At 42.9% G+C, this 17,437-nt stretch overlaps 1 protein-coding gene across 5 annotated transcripts in view; it reads right to left on the reverse strand.

The window, feature by feature from the left end:
* grid2 (glutamate receptor, ionotropic, delta 2) overlaps positions 1-17,437 on the reverse strand; it is a 356,741-nt gene that overhangs the window by 29,180 nt on the left and 310,124 nt on the right. The window lies entirely within an intron of this gene.

Below are 17,437 nucleotides of genomic sequence, written 5' to 3' on the forward strand. Positions count from 1 at the left end.
TGTTCTGTTGGCGTTTGTATGCAGACCATAATCTTTCCACCTTGCCGGGGGTCTGTGCTCAACTGAGTGACTTTCTCCTTGATTTCTTTCTTTTTTCTTTAATAGATCACAATTTTTCAGAAACAGACTTTAAAATAAAAGAGTCTTTTCATTGGATCCATTAAAAAGCAGCAAGGTTGCAACATTCATTGTGATGCTTCTGAGATGAACTCATAATTTTGTTATGAATAAACTCAAACTCTTATACAAATTTCATTCTATACTTCTCCTGCCAATGTCTCTACGCGTACTTCTTTTATGATCTGAACAACAACAGATGGGAGAGGCTCATGTCCTTGAATCTTAAAAACATAGCATCAGTGCAGTTGGTGACCGCAGGAAGAAAATGTCTGTTTGTGTAGACTTGATGCTGAGGATGATAAAGATAACATGCGGCAGGGCATTTTCCCCATGGAGTCATTATGCAGGTTAAACTGTTGATATGCAAATTCGATAGCCTGCTGCTGAGTTGACATCACGCCACAAAGTGCTTCTAATAAAATGAGCTAAACACCTGTAGTTGCTTGCAGACTGAATAAACAACGTTCCTGTTATTATGCCACCACATGTTACATGCCGCACCTTTCACTGAGGCCACTTCAGACGGATTAACTATCACGTTAGCATGTTGACACGTTTGTGTTGATGACTGAGCTACGTTATAACTAAGGTATAATGAGGATTCATTTTGAGTTCCCGAGTAGGAAGAAGTCTAACATCAAACTAAAGTGGGCACATGTACTGAGCTCATGGATAGTGCAGCAGAGGGGCTAACCGCCTCCTGCAGCCTTTTAGATGATAGAGTGGAACATCTGAATTCCAACGACTCGCAACTCGTACAAATTTGACTTGAGACCCCACCACTCCCACAAAAATCTGAATTTAAAAAAATGCCCCAGAGTTCTGCGTGTTATGGATCTTGCTTACCAGTATCATATGGCTAGGTCAACAATTCTCGCTGCATTTGTTTAACTCATTTAATGCCAAAACGTCTAAATATGTTTTGGGTGTTTTATTAAAAAAATATATTCGGTCAGTCTCAAGGCCGTGGGAATGAATTCTGTAGGATAAATCACCACTAGGTGGCAGGAGTGCCTTCGATCAGATCTTGTTTGCACACAATGTGAATGGGTGTGCGATGCGGTTCGCTGATCCTACGATGAGACTTCGTCGCTTGATGATATGCAGAAGCAGTGTGCGGTGTTGATAACCTGGATAAATACCGACAGCTAACTCTACAACAGAGCTTTTTCAAATCATCATCGTTCTTGACGAACACACGTACATGATGCCACGTTTGATGCAAGAAACACATAGCAGCAACTGGTTTTGTTGAGTGTTTGTGTAAAATGTCTCTTAAGTCAGTCACGACAGTAAAAATGACATGGACAAAGGCTAAGCTAACAGTTAGCCAAGCGGCTTACATTACTTCTACTACAACAATCGTTATTTTACTCCGTTTGGAAGCCCTGTAGCTACAATATACTGCCTCTCACAGGTCAGCCGTGGAACTACAATAGACATTTGATTTGGGGGTGGAGACTTGATGATGATGATGATGATGATGTTAAAAATCAGTATGTGTGGACCTCATTTAACCCAAAACCTGAAGGTTAATATAAGCAGTCCATGGACGTAGAACATTCAGCTGTTTAAAAAAAATTTGAAATGGAACTAGACTCTGAGGTTGTGGTAATCCCACTTCAATCAAACAAAATCACCTTAAAAATAGCTTTTATGAAGACGAACACGCTATGTGCTCTCATTAGGTGTTTTGGGTGCAAACATTTTAGATTTTTAAACCATGCCTGGAGTATACAGCAACATTTTTAATCAAATGGATGCCCAAATTTGAATTCGTGTAAGGCCATACTGTTGCACTTAGTAGCATCTTGGGAGCTTTTAGCGCTTTTATTGCGTGGGCATAAGAACCAAGTTGACTTTTGCCTCAAGTGAACTGCTAAAAGTGTTGACTCTGTAGCATGTCTAGAGTTGAGTCGAGGTGAACTTTCTCAAAACACCCTCAAAGCGCATCAACATGGCACCTGGCAGCCCGACGACAAATCTACTCATGAATCCTAATCGTTGTTTTAGCATTTCACATGTGACAGACCGCTAACAATCGTAATCAAAAAATTTAAGGCGTCTTGGTGCTTCGCTTGTATTTCCATCACTCGCGCCACTCTTTTGATTTTGATACTCTCTACCTAGGGAGCAGAAAAAATTAACGCGCTCCTGTTTCTCTCCTGTTGTTTACAAACTGGCTGTCTTGTTTGTCACTCTGAAATGTTTTTGGAGAGTTGTGGTGGCGTAGCTCATTTAATGAAGCAATAAGAGCCCAGGAACATGAGTCTGAATTATTGCTGCTGCAGTTATTGATTGCTGTTGCATTGTATCACGGCACTGAAATAACGGCAATCCTCAGTTTACAATGATATGGAAAATTTACATAACTTTCAAGGGTACAAACAGAAATAGTTTAGTATTTTTTTAAAAATTGATAACTGCATCGTGACGATTTAAAAAGTCAAAAGTAGTGACTTTTCAAGTATTTTAGCAAGCGCCCCGTAAAGAGTTAACTTGAATCTCGAAAGTCACTTTAAGCTTTGTCCCGGTTTGCCTGTCATCTTGCATCACTCCTCTATGACTTCATGTGATTCCGAGAAATAAGAGCAAAGTAGGCATGAGACTCTTTCTGAGTAAAAGAAAAGAGCAACTGCCCGGAGACACGCTCACATCTTGATATCTTCACATCTTGGGCCACACAAGCAAAACAAAAAAAAAAGAACAAAAATAAGACAACCCCAGCCTCGCTCCCAAATAATCGCACCGTCTGCTGATTTTTTTTTTTGAACAATGCCCTATCTCCCAACTCTCGCAGCGACTGTTTCTCATCCAAAAGCACACAGTGTAAGATCAAACTTATTTTTTTTTCCCCAGCTCCAAGCATCTTCCTAACCTCATCTCTGTTGCATCCCGCTGACTCTGCTGCTGCTGCTGCTGCTGCTTTGATTTGATTCTCATTGAACTCATTCATAGCCAGCCCATGGTAAGACAATGGACCTTTTTGGCTTCTGTAACAAATATCGCCTGTTTGAACACCTTGAGTGACTCTGTCGCTGCTTTTCTTGAATTCTCATTTATTAACAAATCAAGAGCGTACAGATTCGTCCCTGGTTGAATATTCCATCAGGCCTCTAGAAATATGTGCAGACATTTGAATACAACTTACATTAGGGGCAAGAAAAATGAACCAAGGTTCAGCAGATGCAGAGTATGCCCATTCGTGATTGTCAGACCTACCATGCCGAGAGATTAATTTTGTTTCTTTGCTGTCAATCATTTTTTCCACTACTGGACCCATCTCGGTGCCTTGTTTATTTGCGACTTTTCCGATGCATATCTCCTATACTGTATGAGTGAGAATATTATCTGACACTCAATTGTGTGCTTGCCATTGTCCTTTCCTCATATGGTGCGCTTGAGCTCCACATGCGTGCTGGAAAGCAGGTGGCACTCAATTTCAAATATTAAAATGCATAAAGAGTATTAGATTGCTCCCTGCCAGTCATCCTAGTTGTTATTGTCAGTTGCCAGAATATCCCATTTCAGTCCTGCAGGGGACAGTAGTGTGCATTACAGAGTGGTATACCACGCAAAGAGTCAAAGCTAAAGTCCCTATTTTTTCACTTGCCGTGCTTGGCAGAGCGTACAATTATGAAAGCTGAACACTTGTTTTAACCCTTTCATGCACCCTGGCACATGATAAACTGCCCACTGTAGTAGCTGTCCCTGAACAGGTTAAATACAAAAAAAAAATGAACAACAAAATCCAGTCCAAGCAATAAAGAAAACAGCTACTTATAGCTAATGTCAGCCTCTAATGCAGGTGGCAACAATCCTCTCGAGGAGTTCTGTTTGACTGCTCGCTCGAGATCTCCCCCCCCCCCCCCCGAGATTGCAATCAGAGAACGTCTTCATCGCCTTTCAGTTTTGTTGTTTATTGGGGCTATGTTGTTTAATTACCTTCACTGTTTCTTTAGGAAGTGCGGGAAAGTAAGAAAATTATAAATACGGAAAGACATTGTCTATTGTCAAACCATATGCTAATGTTTGTTCGGGCCCCAGTTAAACCGCTGAGAGATGTGACACTGGAAGTGAGGTGTAATTGGAGACAGATGTGGGAGACGGATCATCCGCCATGGATCAGTGAGCCAGAACCAAGATGCCACCCTGAATAGGATGCGGCAAGAAAATCATTAATTTTCGAATTTCTTTTCTTCTTCCTTTTGTTCAATGGTACTTCTCTATTTATGTTTGCTTGCCTCCACAGAGAACACACTGCGACATTTGATTTGCATTGGATATCTTAATTGATTCATTCACGCGAGAGTGCGTTTAAGCGTCTTGAATGTCTGCCTCGTTTGTATTCTGTTGCCGGGCAACACGAGACCCCCCCCAAGTTCATTAATAAACCAATCAGCCAACTAACAAACCTAAAGGGATATTGCCTTTTTCAAAATGGTTTTGTTACAAACACCTAATACACTATTTAGTGGAGCAGATGAAAAATCAAAACAGGTAGGGGAACATATAGTACTCTGGAAAATTTACTTAATTGTGTGTGTACAAATAGGTCTCAGGAAGGCCTGGCCATCCATGAAGTGTGAAACTAAACCGCATCAATTTGTTATTATCGGCTTTTTTTTCTGACTGTTTGTGAGCGACTTTCACCAGTTTACTTTCTCTGTCAATTTGTCAACACAGTATTTGAGTTTGATGCATCAAAAATTCAAAAGAAATGGGGAAACGATGTCAATGCTTTTCTTTCCTTCAATTTTTTATGGTGATGTTTTGAAATTTTTTGAGAATGTGGATGGATGCCCAAGTACTTCACAAGAACATGAAGACTATGATGACTATGACCTGAGTTGAGATTCGAAGAGCTCCAAGAAGAGCGAATCTTGGATATACATCACGTCTTGATTGTGGTGGCGTACTTAATTTAGTGGTCAGAGAGTATCCACTTCAAGCAGGACAACTGCACATATTGAAAAAAAATCTGTGTAAAGTTGATGCTCAGAGAGTGGAGACATTAGATTTTTTTTTCAGTGTGATTTAACGTAGTTGGAGAGGGGCCCAGGGAGATGAGACGGTTCTGTCCATCCATTCAATCATCAATCCCAATTTAAAACACGTGACCCCCCAGCTTCCCCCGACACTGTTCGCTAACTCCACCCACTTCGTCAGACACATACGCTGGCTACACACAGCCAAAAGTCAATCGTATCTGTCACCTCGCCGCTCCGAACAAGCTGGGCCAGTGCGCTACTTCAAGGTCATTGCAGATTACAGAGCCGCTCGACCTCTCAGAGCAAATGACAGCGGACTGAAAGAAACTTGGGTGGAGGGTGGTTGGGGGGGGGGGAGTGGGGGGGGGCTCTTGAGTTTTTTGCTGAGTGTCAAAAAGATGAGCAGTGAATTAAAATGTCGACTTTGTGTCTCTCGCTCCAGCATAAGTCAAGCATATCTCTGCAGCCACCACATTCATGATCATTTCTTTCCTGATGGAATAAGTCTCTCACCTTTTTAGCACTTATAGATGGTGGACACTTATGGAAATGACTCACTTCACACGTGCCCTTTGGCAAGGTAATGAACCCTCAACTCCGGGGGAGCGGCGCTTATTTTTGCGCAGCACCTGCAATCTCTCCAGTGGAATACATTCTGTAAAGTTTGTTTTTGTTGGCCCTTGTGTAGTCAATAAGAGAGTGGAAAACAATTCATTCCGCCTTGAGGGACTCATAAAGTTGTTTTTTTCTTCTTCTGCTTCCTCGACTTTGAATCCATAATATCCACCCATGCGGGCTTTTTAAACCCCTCCAGAAATAAAAGAGAGGGCTGTTAGCTGTAGCTTAAGGCTTCGCGGGTGGAATAAAACATTGATGTGGGTGCAATGTTCCGCACACATTGTTTCTCGAACATGCCAATGAGTCATCATGACCTCTACGAGACCCCCCCCCCCCCCACCCCATCACACACACACACTCACCGTATTAGGACCTGCGAGGGAACATTTAATTTGCAATGTCCACTCGCCCTCGTCACATGGTCAGTGACTAACTTCAATGACACACCTGTCACACAACAGCAGCTGCACTCTGCATTGTGTCAACATCGCAGAGCTGTTCTGAGCTGAACTCGAAAATCCTGTTCATGGGTCCTCTTTCCATGATTAATTCTGGGTTACGGTTGCTTCTAATCTTTCCACCCCATCTGACTGCAATTACGAAACCCCATTCATTGCGAGGGATAAGTTCCAGTACAGGTGAAACTATTGAAGCTACATCCCCTCAAAAAATAGTTTTACCCATTTCTCATGCTTTTAAAAACATTCGGCGAGTCCGCGTGTGAGTGTCTGGACGTAAGATGTGGCTGACAGCTGATCTTAACGCCGAGTGATCATTTTGGCCTTCTTTGACTCTTTTCATAGCATCGGGAAACAGCTGAGAAGTCCATCCACAACTGTGGCTCTCCTTTCCCATACGCAGAGGCACGACATTAAATTTTCTGTCACAATCATAAACTGGAAAGAATGGGGAAAATCCCCATCCTAGTGTCGAATGCAGTCACCGACGACCCTGCTTTGCTTATTATTTCTTATTTCAAGGTTTGTGGGGATACATCATCATCATTCTCAACCCCTTTCTGTTATTTGACGTCTTGATACCTTTTGTGCGCACATAAAAAGACACTATGCTTTCAAAATAAGGAGCCCCCCCACACCCTCCAATATAATCTCATATCGGGTTCTCGATTTGAGATTTGAAGGTGTGTCTTTGATGGATTGCTCATCTTGTGCTGCCAGCGACAGCATCAGACTTCAGAAAGCAAACCATTAAATTATAAAATAGAAAGCCCATATCGGACATCCACACACAGTCGGGGTTACTAAAGTGCATTTGACAGCCGAAGACGTATTTCTTTCTCTTCACCTGCATCACGTTCTCCCTCATCCTTTTATTAAAGGTCGTAAGTGAAACGGCCGAGGTGGAACGCGCAAGGTTTTGGCTGGGGCGTGATGTTGGCGTGCCTCCGTACATCGAGGGGTAATGAAAATGCAAATCAACTTGGACTGCATTGACTTGTTGAGGCCAAATGGGCCAATAAGATGCTCAGCGAGGTGATTTGGAAGCACTTTGATGGTGTTTGCGATCCAGCTGGGATGCGTGCCTGTGTATAAAAGGTCACGACTTCTCTCTGTGAAATGCGTCTTCCAATTTAGGAGTGAACTTTAAGAATTCATGTTTCTCAAGGGGATGCCGGAATGGCACTCAGTAGAACACAGACAATGCTGCCAAACAATCATTTCAAAAAAGCAATTCATTGTACACCTTCATAGATAGCCACACCGACACGCGACATTTGTCATCAAGAATCTTCCACAGTAATCCCCTGCACATTCACAATTCACCCTGAACAAATGCATCGATTCATATTTTTTTTTTCTGTGCGACTGATCCAGAGCTATTTGCTGAAAAACTCAGCTTTTCCCGTTTTGTACAGTATGTATTTTATCTTTGTGGACAATCAGAATCCGTATCACAAGCGGATTATCGAGATGTGCAGAAACAACAGCCACATCCCAATAGCATCCTCTGTTGTAGTACAGTAATTTTCCCAATAGATTTATAAATGAAACAATGAAAAAACTCCATGATATACAACTAAAACGCAAAATGTAATTTTAGGTAATCATCATTTGTTTTTGTTGTTGTTGTTTTTTTTTTAAACCCCTCACATCAAGGTGAGATTCTGCCTCCCCTGACCGCATGTCCCTGGAAATCAAGAAAGCATGAGTAATTGATGCTCCCCAAGGTTTATAATTGCCAAATTAATGTAGGTAGTTTAAAGCATAAATGTCTGAAACTATAATCCCAAAACAGTTCAATACAATTTAAAATTTATTTTACACTGAGCTAAAAAAAAAAAAAAAAAGAATGGATGATTTTGAACAAAGTGATCCAGAAGTGCGAATGTGTAAGCACACCAACTCTATCTTCCACTGACAACAGCGGCTAAATGTAGCTTTTTGCTGCCATATAAAATGTTAGTCTCCCAATCAAGATGTATGACTCCAACAATACACCAAGTGACTATGTGCCAACACTTTACTGCAGAACTTGCGTGTTTTTCATCATCATCCCTTCAGTGTTCTGTTTTTTTTAATGTTATCTGCTAAACTTACACTCCTTAAAAAAAAAGTTTCGCCGAACAAAAGGCAAGAATGTCAAGGATTGCTGTGTGACTTTTTGTAAGGCTCCGACAAAGCAGAGCTGCGTTCTGATTGTATTTTTTTTACTTATTGATTTATCTATCACGGCTCCCTCGAACGAAGAAATTCGATTAAATAAATCAATGACGTCTGCCAGGACGATATTTTCAAGAGTACGCCACGGGTCCTGACCTAGCTGCTAACACTGGATGAAAATGCGACTCTCTGAGAGGAAATTTGCCCGCTGACGCAGCAGGTCGAGGAGCTAACGCTGGAGCAAACGTTCAGCAGTGATAAGCCTCACTTAGCTCTGCGAAAGTTTCGTCACTTTGCACCTTGTGAAGAATGTCATCATTTGGCTTGGGGATCGACGGAGCGCGAGTAATCAGGCTGTCTGAGTCCGTACAATGGAAGTGCCTGGCAGATAATCAATGACTACTTCCCCGTTAAATGTGATTTACTTGGTAGATTGTCAAAAAATGAAACTGTACAATGCCTCCTTTACGGTTGTTCAAAAAGTTACTTTCAACTTTGTCTCTTCAGTTAATAATGGTCTCTTTGTGGGCTCCTTTTAAAGCTTCTCGAAGGTATCGCTGACGCGTCTCCAGCGAGTAAATAACGTGGCGGGTGCTTTTCTTCTTCTAAAGTGATGTGACAGTCATGTTTTTTTCCACTGCCGCATTTCACAAACGTTGTCTGGCTGCCTGATCATCTTAAGCTACGTTACAACCAGAGGGACTGATAAGACTTTGATAGATTGACATTCCGGCTCAACTAACTTTGACGGCCTGTCTCGTGTTCCTCCTTTTTGGTGGGAAATTAAGTTCAAAGATTTATTCTGATGTCTTTGCAGACGGGTTTACAAGGAATTGTATTTCCCATTTGTCTCCCTGAAATTGTGTGGGTTCACTGCAGCACAGACTACGATCCCAAAACACTTGCATATAATTTATTTACCTTATCTCGCTTAAAAATAAATGGCTTACGAATGATTGGATGATATTCGTGGGGGAGGCATTTGGAAGTGCAGTCGAGTTTACTTGCAAACTGTGTAACTTTTCTACCAACAATTAAATCAGGCGAGACCTGAGATTCTGGCCAAACCGAACAAACTAGTGGAAACAGTCACATTATCGATCACATTTGCATTCCCTTTTCCTCATGGTGTTCCTTCACTATGATGTTCCCTTTGTCTATGTCAAACTTTTTTTTTTGTGCGCGTCAGACGAGACACTCCCTTCGGCCCGGCTCGCCGACGCCTTCCTCCGCTCCGTGTGATGTATGGCTGTGTGTGTTTTTTTTCCAAAAAGTCCATTAGTAGCTGGCACCGGGCCGTTACCTCCTCCACGGACACAGATAAAGATGCCTGGCGTGGCTGCCCTGTGAGCCATGAGGAAATGAGAGGACAGAGAGCGAGTGGCAAAGGGAAAGATGGATGCACTGCAGGAACACCTTGACCGTGGCTCCGAGCCCAGCGGTGAGAGAAGAGAGGAGTGGTAAATGGGAAGATGATGAAAACAAAAGAGAGATGACAGCGCATTGAAGTAGAGAAGGCGCCGACAAAGTGAAGACAAACGAGGGCACAAGACAGACTTGGTGTAGGCTATTGTCCCAATAGAAATTCCCGCCTCCATTCTTCTTTTTCATACTTTTCATCCGGGGAATTAAGATAGCGATCTCATGCTTCGCTTTCGGTCAGGATGGCGGATTTCTTATCTTACAGTCGAGGCCATCGGGTCTCAAATTAATCCTGTTGTCAAACATCGCCAATGCGGCTCATTGTGTAGTCTATTGGACTAATTGCATTTCTGCCTCCCGCCTTGCTTCCCCCCCACAACAGACAAACCAAGTGTGCTTTGCTAAATGGAGGCAAATAATTTTAGGATGCAACTTAGATATTTTTGACCAACAGCTGGTGTGAGAAAGAGACATCAATAAATGAATAAGAAATCAAATCTGATTGGGGCTGTGATGGGGGCTGTGATAGGGGCTGTAATGTTTGGATTTTACACACACGCGCACACACACACACTCAGTATTACGAATAATAAAGCAAAGTTTTACGAGAATAAACTCACAATGTGAGCAGTTATGGAAAAACAAAAAAAAGATTCCAAGCTTAAGTGTCAAGACTAAAGTAAAGAAAAACACAAGTTTAAGCCTTACGAGCGCAAACTCCCAATTATACGAGACACTCATGATTTCCCACCGATGCGGAGCCGCGACATTATGAGAAAAAACAGCGGTTAATTTTTTGGGAGATAAAATGATCTGGCCACAGAGTACGCAGGCAATGGAAGGTGTCTCACTGTTAAATGAACCGCGATCATTGAGGGCAACGGCTGGTGAGGTTTGGCTGAGGGCCACTTTTACAAGCGCTGAGCATTAAGTGGGGCCATCGCAGGTTTATAGACGCCATCAAATATTCTGGGATTTCATCTCTTAAAATGTTTGGGGCAAGGGGCGGGGGCATGTGGACTGCAAGATGTGCTGTGTGTATTAGGCAGAACACACAGAAACACTCCAAGTGACTTTAAAAACTCATGGGAAGCCGTTCACAAAGTTTTTGAGAATTCAAATGGGAAGATCCTCCTAAAACATGCCCAACTGCAGTATATACCCCAAAACTTCCTTAGAGTGCATTCTCTCTCTTTCTGATTATGTCCCGCTCCCTTCCCCATCTCCTCTAATAAATCATAGCGACATGGATGTCGGATACAGTGAAGGAGCCCATCGAGGAAAACACTGCTTTTCCACCACTTCTGCTTTATCTTGGCCAGGCTCTCATGATAAGCCCAGCCTTTATGGAGAAATACAAAAACACCAAATTTGTCCTCGTTCAAAATGCCCCCCCCCCCAACACACACATGCACACACTACACTTTCCCAAGTCCAGTTTATTAATTACACCCAAAAAATGTGGGAGAGGCAGTGAGAACAAATGACGAATAAGCCAGATAAGGACTCGCTTGGAAAACCAGCACATTAGGCTTATGATAAGGGAAGTCTGACCAAATGCAATTCATGTAAAATTTTGGACATTGGGTAGACCCCGAGGCGAGTATTTCCGCTAAGAGAGTTTTGGGGTACGAGTTAACTCGGTTATGAGTTGTTGCACTACATCCACGCTTTTGAACAATTCGTCCATTTAATAGAATGCTGCCTTTGGAGTTCAGAATATTCAGAGAGAGACAGAGAGACAGAGACAGACAGACAGAGTGTGAGAGAGAGAGAGAGAGAGAGAGAGAGAGAGAGAGAGAGAGAGAGAGAGAGAGAGAGAGAGAGAGAGAGAGAGAGAGAGAGAGAGAGAGAGACAGAGAGAGAGAGAGGTTATCAGACGGTGATGACAGACCGATACGACAAAATAATTTTGTCTGTCTTGAGCGCTATCGAGAGAGTTGCCCCAAATCCAAAAGCCTTCATAATCAGCAAACGTCTGGCTCCCCTTTTCTGCTGCCTTTGTTTATTTTAAACAGCAAACACCGTCCCTCGCAAGTGCAGCGATCCCATCCGATCTCCAGCAGTGATGTGATGGTTTCCTGCCCTCCTTTTCCACAGTTTCGATTTTGTCTCATATCACTGCCTTTTTCCAAAAAAGCCTTATTAATATTTGTGATCTGCCACTTTTTCAATCGGAAGACTTGCCTCTTGCTTTCGGGTCCTTTTCGTTTGCCTTTTGCCTAAATCAGAGTCAACACAGGAACACAGTCATACCAACGCGGCTTTCTGTGGAATTTTCACTGCCGTCCAGTAAAACGCATTACAAACAATGTAACTAAGATGCTCATTTCCATAAATTGAACCAGAGTCTGAGGCGATAAAGGGTTGCCGGTACTGTCGCAGCAACACAGATGACCACCGCGCAGTGTAACCTTGACAACTTGAACCAATGACTCGTTGGCAGGAGGCTGCTTTTTAAAAGGACGGTGACAGTGACGCTGGTGAGACAAGCGTGCTCATGCCGGGCACTGACGCACAAACGCTGCTTGATGGCTGTGATAGTGACCCTGAGAGGTTCGTTCTTGTTGAGGCCGAGGAAAGCTTTTGTTTGTCCACCTCTCTGAAATAATATCAATCACTGTCACTGGTTGTTTACAGTGAAGCCCCGTTCACCACTACATGTGAAAATCTGTGCTGTAGACACCCCACTCCCCTCCACACACGCACTCAAAAAAAAAATCAATTTAAACTCATGATTTTTTTTTTAAACAAATATATCGTACATATTCTAACATCTGTAAGTTACACATCTACCCTTAAGAGCTTCAAGAAGCTTTGTGTTCCTTTCCCACTCAGTGATGGTATGAAAGTGAATGTGCATGGTTGTTTATCGATATATGACCTGTGATGGAGTGACGAACATTCTAGATCAGGGGTGCCCATTACATCATCGATCATGATCGAGTGGTCGATATCACGGCATTAGCTAACTCGCAAGCCCTCCCAGTTTGATACTGTTGACATATGCATCCAGTAAGATGCCCATCAATGGCAGTGAATGAATTAAAAACAAAACAAAAAAAGCCCATCATCTTAGACGATGTCAGCCTATGTTATGAAATTTACCATTTGGGTAATTTACAGACCAGTCAGTCATACTGTACATACGCCATCTGCAAAAAAGAATCGGTGAGCTGCCCTACTAGATTCCACTTTCTTTCTTTTTAGAAGTACCAAGAACTAAACTGAGGCTCAGAGGGTATCGAGCCTTTTCTGTTGCTGGTCCCTCTCTCTGGAATGACCTCCCACTGAACATTCGGCAAGCCTCCTTGCTGCCCATCTTCAAAGCCCTCCTCAAAACTCACTTGTATTCTTTGGCATTCGACTCAGCATGTCTTAGATTTGTTCTTGGTTTTACTGTTTGGTGCTTTCTACCGCCTTTATTACCGATTTGTCTTACTGTTTATTGTGCATGTTAAATTGCTCCAAGTACAGCACTTTGTATGCAGCGATGGCTGTTTGAAAGTGCTCTATAAATACTGTTGACTTGACTTGACTTGAATTTCGAATCGACTTAACCAAGTACTTTCATACAGAGTGGGAAGAGGACAAGTAGGACAAGTGTGCTTGCGGCTCGCTATCAGCATGTAACGTCCAGTTGTGCATCGCTGGATCGATAGCCCCTCCGTGAGCCGCCACCTTACAGTGATGGGGGGGGGGGTTTGCGTGACCCAATGATCGTAGGAGCTAAGGTGTCTGGGGCTTTTGGCCAGTGGCAGGGTCACACATGGCAGTCTCCTCGGTGAGGGATCAAAGCACGGTTCATATGACCCGTTATGATGATCAACACTCAGATCATAGGTGAGCTAGAGCCAATCCCAGCTGACTTGTGAAGGGTGGGTGACACCCAAAGTCAGCTGGGCTAGGCTCCAGCTCAGCCGTGACCCTGATGAGGCTCAGGGCTCTACACAAAATTCCTGAATCAGGTATACTGAATGAAGCGTAAAGCGAGTGTTTATCACGTGGGCATGTAAGTTAAATTTTTTTTTTACACAGCACATCTGCAACATTAGTGACTCACTTGTCCCGTGTTAAACTTCATTTTGTGACAAGTCCATTTGCCTTCCCCATAATGTACCTCTTATCACCGTCTGCCCATTTAGCATAATGACTCCAGAAATTATGATAAAAAAGGGCCATCATTTTTTCACCTCTGCTACATAAATTTGGACACAGCCAGTCAGGCGCTGGGTAATGAGACACTATAAGCATTCGCCAATTTGCCAGAATGGTTTCAGTGATGACGATAAAGATTATTCAGATTGTAAGGTGAAGACCAATCATTCAAGACTTGTTTAAATCAACCGGTTGAGGTAAATGGAGGAGGAGTGGGAGGGGCGGCTTGGTTCTGGGCCCAATTGTACCTTATATGCTGGGGCCCAGCATATGCTGTCCTCACTTGAAAAATGTATTTAAGTACAGTCACGAAGCACTGTATTTGTACTTTGTTACTTCCCACCATTGAGGAGCTGGGAGGTCATGGCCCAAGGACGTACTATAGATGATTCAGGAAGGAAAGCTGGAAATGGGCTCTTGGGGACTGAAAGTGAATATGGTCCAAGTGGAGTGAAGGAGGAAGCGGGAAGGCAAGAGCAGATTTAGGAGGAGAGAGACTGCACAGAGACAGAACATATTGGATGGGGCTTAATTTTCATGTTTTTACGAATACATAAATTCTTTTCCTATTAACTTAATGGACTACTTGGGTGCATTAGTGCAATGGCAACCATCAAACACAAAAACGTACCCTGTCTAACATTAGGGAGAGGACATCAGGGGGCAAATGCACACATGTTAAAGTTGTTCCCCTATGGACGAGCTGTCCTTCAGTGGCCATCGCGCATTGGCCAAAATACCACCCCTCTACCCGCCATGAAAAAAGGATAGATGCCAGCACATCTGCTACACAATCTATCCATCCAGCTATTTCCAACATCGCGTATCCCGAACAGGGTCATCGGTGGGTGGTGGAGCCCATCCCAGCTGACTCCGACAAACTATGCACTGAACTGGTCCACAGCCAATCGCAGAGCACAAAGAGAGACAAAGAACCATTCACACCCACATGAACACCGTCACAGAGAGGGAACCGACCACTGCCCGGGCATAAGTCAGGCGAGTGTACCACTACGCTATCAGCGACCTGCTTCACAGTCAGGCAATCAAATTGGAAGAGTACACACTCTGCACCATGCTTGTGTGATGTTCTGTGGTTAACCCGGCTCAGAATATATATGTTAGCTTTATACGAGTACAGGTATTATGCCAAGCAGTTGATTTATGTCACAACCCAAAAACCCAAAAATAACATGGCACCTGATTGTTAAAGTATACATTTAGCACATGATTAAAAACATAAAATGCAAACCAGACAATTGTTTTATGATTATTTTTCCTTTGAGTTACTGGTGGGCAGAGCATCAAAATAACACCACCCCTGCCTCAACATGAGCCATGAAAAACTGAATGCCGTTGATTGGTATAATACATCTGAAAATTCCTCTTCAAAGAAATGAGGGCTTGGTTTTAGAAATAGCTATTTTTGACTGAATCTGCGCATATGAATTTATGCATGAGGCCTTTTACTCACGGTTTTTCGATGCAGCACGCCAATTTGAATTCCCTCATTGGCCATCCTTTTACTGCATACGCATGAGTAGAAATTTATAATAGGTTGGAAAAAAAACTTGCATTCTCTCTGCTCAATTTGGCAAAACGGTCGTGGTTAGCACATACGCACGAAGGTACAGGCTCAGAGAGGCACATTCACCCAGAGCAGCAGAAGGTCACACAGACAGAAAATCACTTGAACTAACAATCCACTCAACTCCAAAAATCACTCTGCAGTCATCAGAGACTATCAAAGTGCCTGTCAGATATTCCCACTTACGTCATATAAAGCGATGAGGGTGTGTTACTGATATCGCAGGTATGTGCGCATGGAATTGTGAATGTATAGGACCTGAATTTTCTCACACATACTGCTTGCAAGGGTCTCGCAGCCACTCCATATTTTTTTTCCACTCATGAGATCATAGAAATACTCACATGACTGCAGAATGTTTTTGCTCACACACTATGAAAATGCACACACGCTCTCATTCACATTCACTGAGACAGACACACACACAAGTGCAACACTTTCACATACGCAAGTGAAACACACACATACTGAAATGTACTTATAGAAGTCTTGAAATGTTTTTACACTTCTACTTAAATCATTCAGCATCAGCCAATTCTGGACCATGTCTGAAAGGACGTTTCAAAACGTCTTTGGGAGTGAATGAGTTTTAAATGCTCTCTCTCTCTCTCTCTCTCTCTCTCTCTCTCTCTCTCTCTCTCTCTCTCTCTCTCTCTCTCTCTCTCTCTCTCTCTCTCTCTCTCTCTCTCTCTCTCTCTCTCTCTCTCTCACACACAACAGAAAGGTATATTTCAGTGGTGTGTGCCTGTTAGAGATGTAATCTTGAATTCTGTCCCTGACAGCCCCTAATAGTCTCAGTTATGTATGAACATCATACAAAGCCTACAGATGTCTGCTTGCACATTCAATTATGTATTTGTGCATGAATGGGGATGCTTGTGTGTGTGTGTGTGTGTGTGTGTGTGTGTGTGAGAGACACCTAGAGACAGCTGAGACGCTGACCCGTTCTGACATTTAATAATATTTTGCTGCGGGGGACAGAAAGTGAAAGGGGAGAAAATCCATCGAGCTGGGGGCACAACAGCGGTGGAGGAAGGTTTATTGTGGAAGAGAGTGGGGCATAAAAGGCCCAAAAGGAAAAAAGACAGAAGGAAATGATGGGCTCAAAAGACTCAGATATAACAAACAGGCAGATACTCGCCACGCGTCTAAATATATCACACAGATGGATGTCCATGAAGAAGTGTTAACGACATCATGGCCAAATAGCCACAAGCCCGTGATGTGCTATTCAAGGTAATGGTCAGCAGCATGAAAAAAAGTCTTGACGTTTTCAAATTTACATGAGGTGCTTTAATTAGCTTCTGCACCTCTTTTGGGGACAGCTTCAAAGCTGCTCGGATGAAGACGTTTGTTCACCCTTGATAAAGTCCATGGTAAAAAATTGTGACTTTTTGAAAGAGTAGTTAATTAAAACGAACTCCATTCGAAAGGACATCTGGAGTTGCAAGTATTTATACCGTCCGAGTTGAATGATGGCTGCTCTTTAGAAGAAATGTGACATGACCTCCGTTAATTAAACTATGTATTTCTATACATAGATTATAAAGGTGCTGCTAACAAACTGCATTTTCAATATGAAGTATCATGTGAAAATAAAGCATTGTGAAAATAAAGCATTCATATGAGACTTGGTGACTGTATGAGACCGCTTTCTCCTTTATTAAATCACATTACTTTGTTACTGTCAAACAACACTGGAGACTCTGGCATTTGCCCAGTGCCTCAGGCCGGCGGACCAGACACTATCTGCGGTACCGAGAACTAAGCGGAGGCTCAGAGTGGATCGAGCCTTTTCTTTTTGCTGGTCCCTCTCTTTGTAATGAACCTAGATTGGCAAGCCCCCTCACGTTCAGAATTCCCTACAGGGCACCTTCTAAGAGGGCCAAGCGAATTCAACAGCCAGATGCACTGCACTC

This window comes from Hippocampus zosterae, chromosome 6 (assembly GCF_025434085.1).
Source record: "Hippocampus zosterae strain Florida chromosome 6, ASM2543408v3, whole genome shotgun sequence".
In the NCBI taxonomy this organism is placed as follows: Eukaryota; Metazoa; Chordata; class Actinopteri; order Syngnathiformes; family Syngnathidae; genus Hippocampus; species Hippocampus zosterae.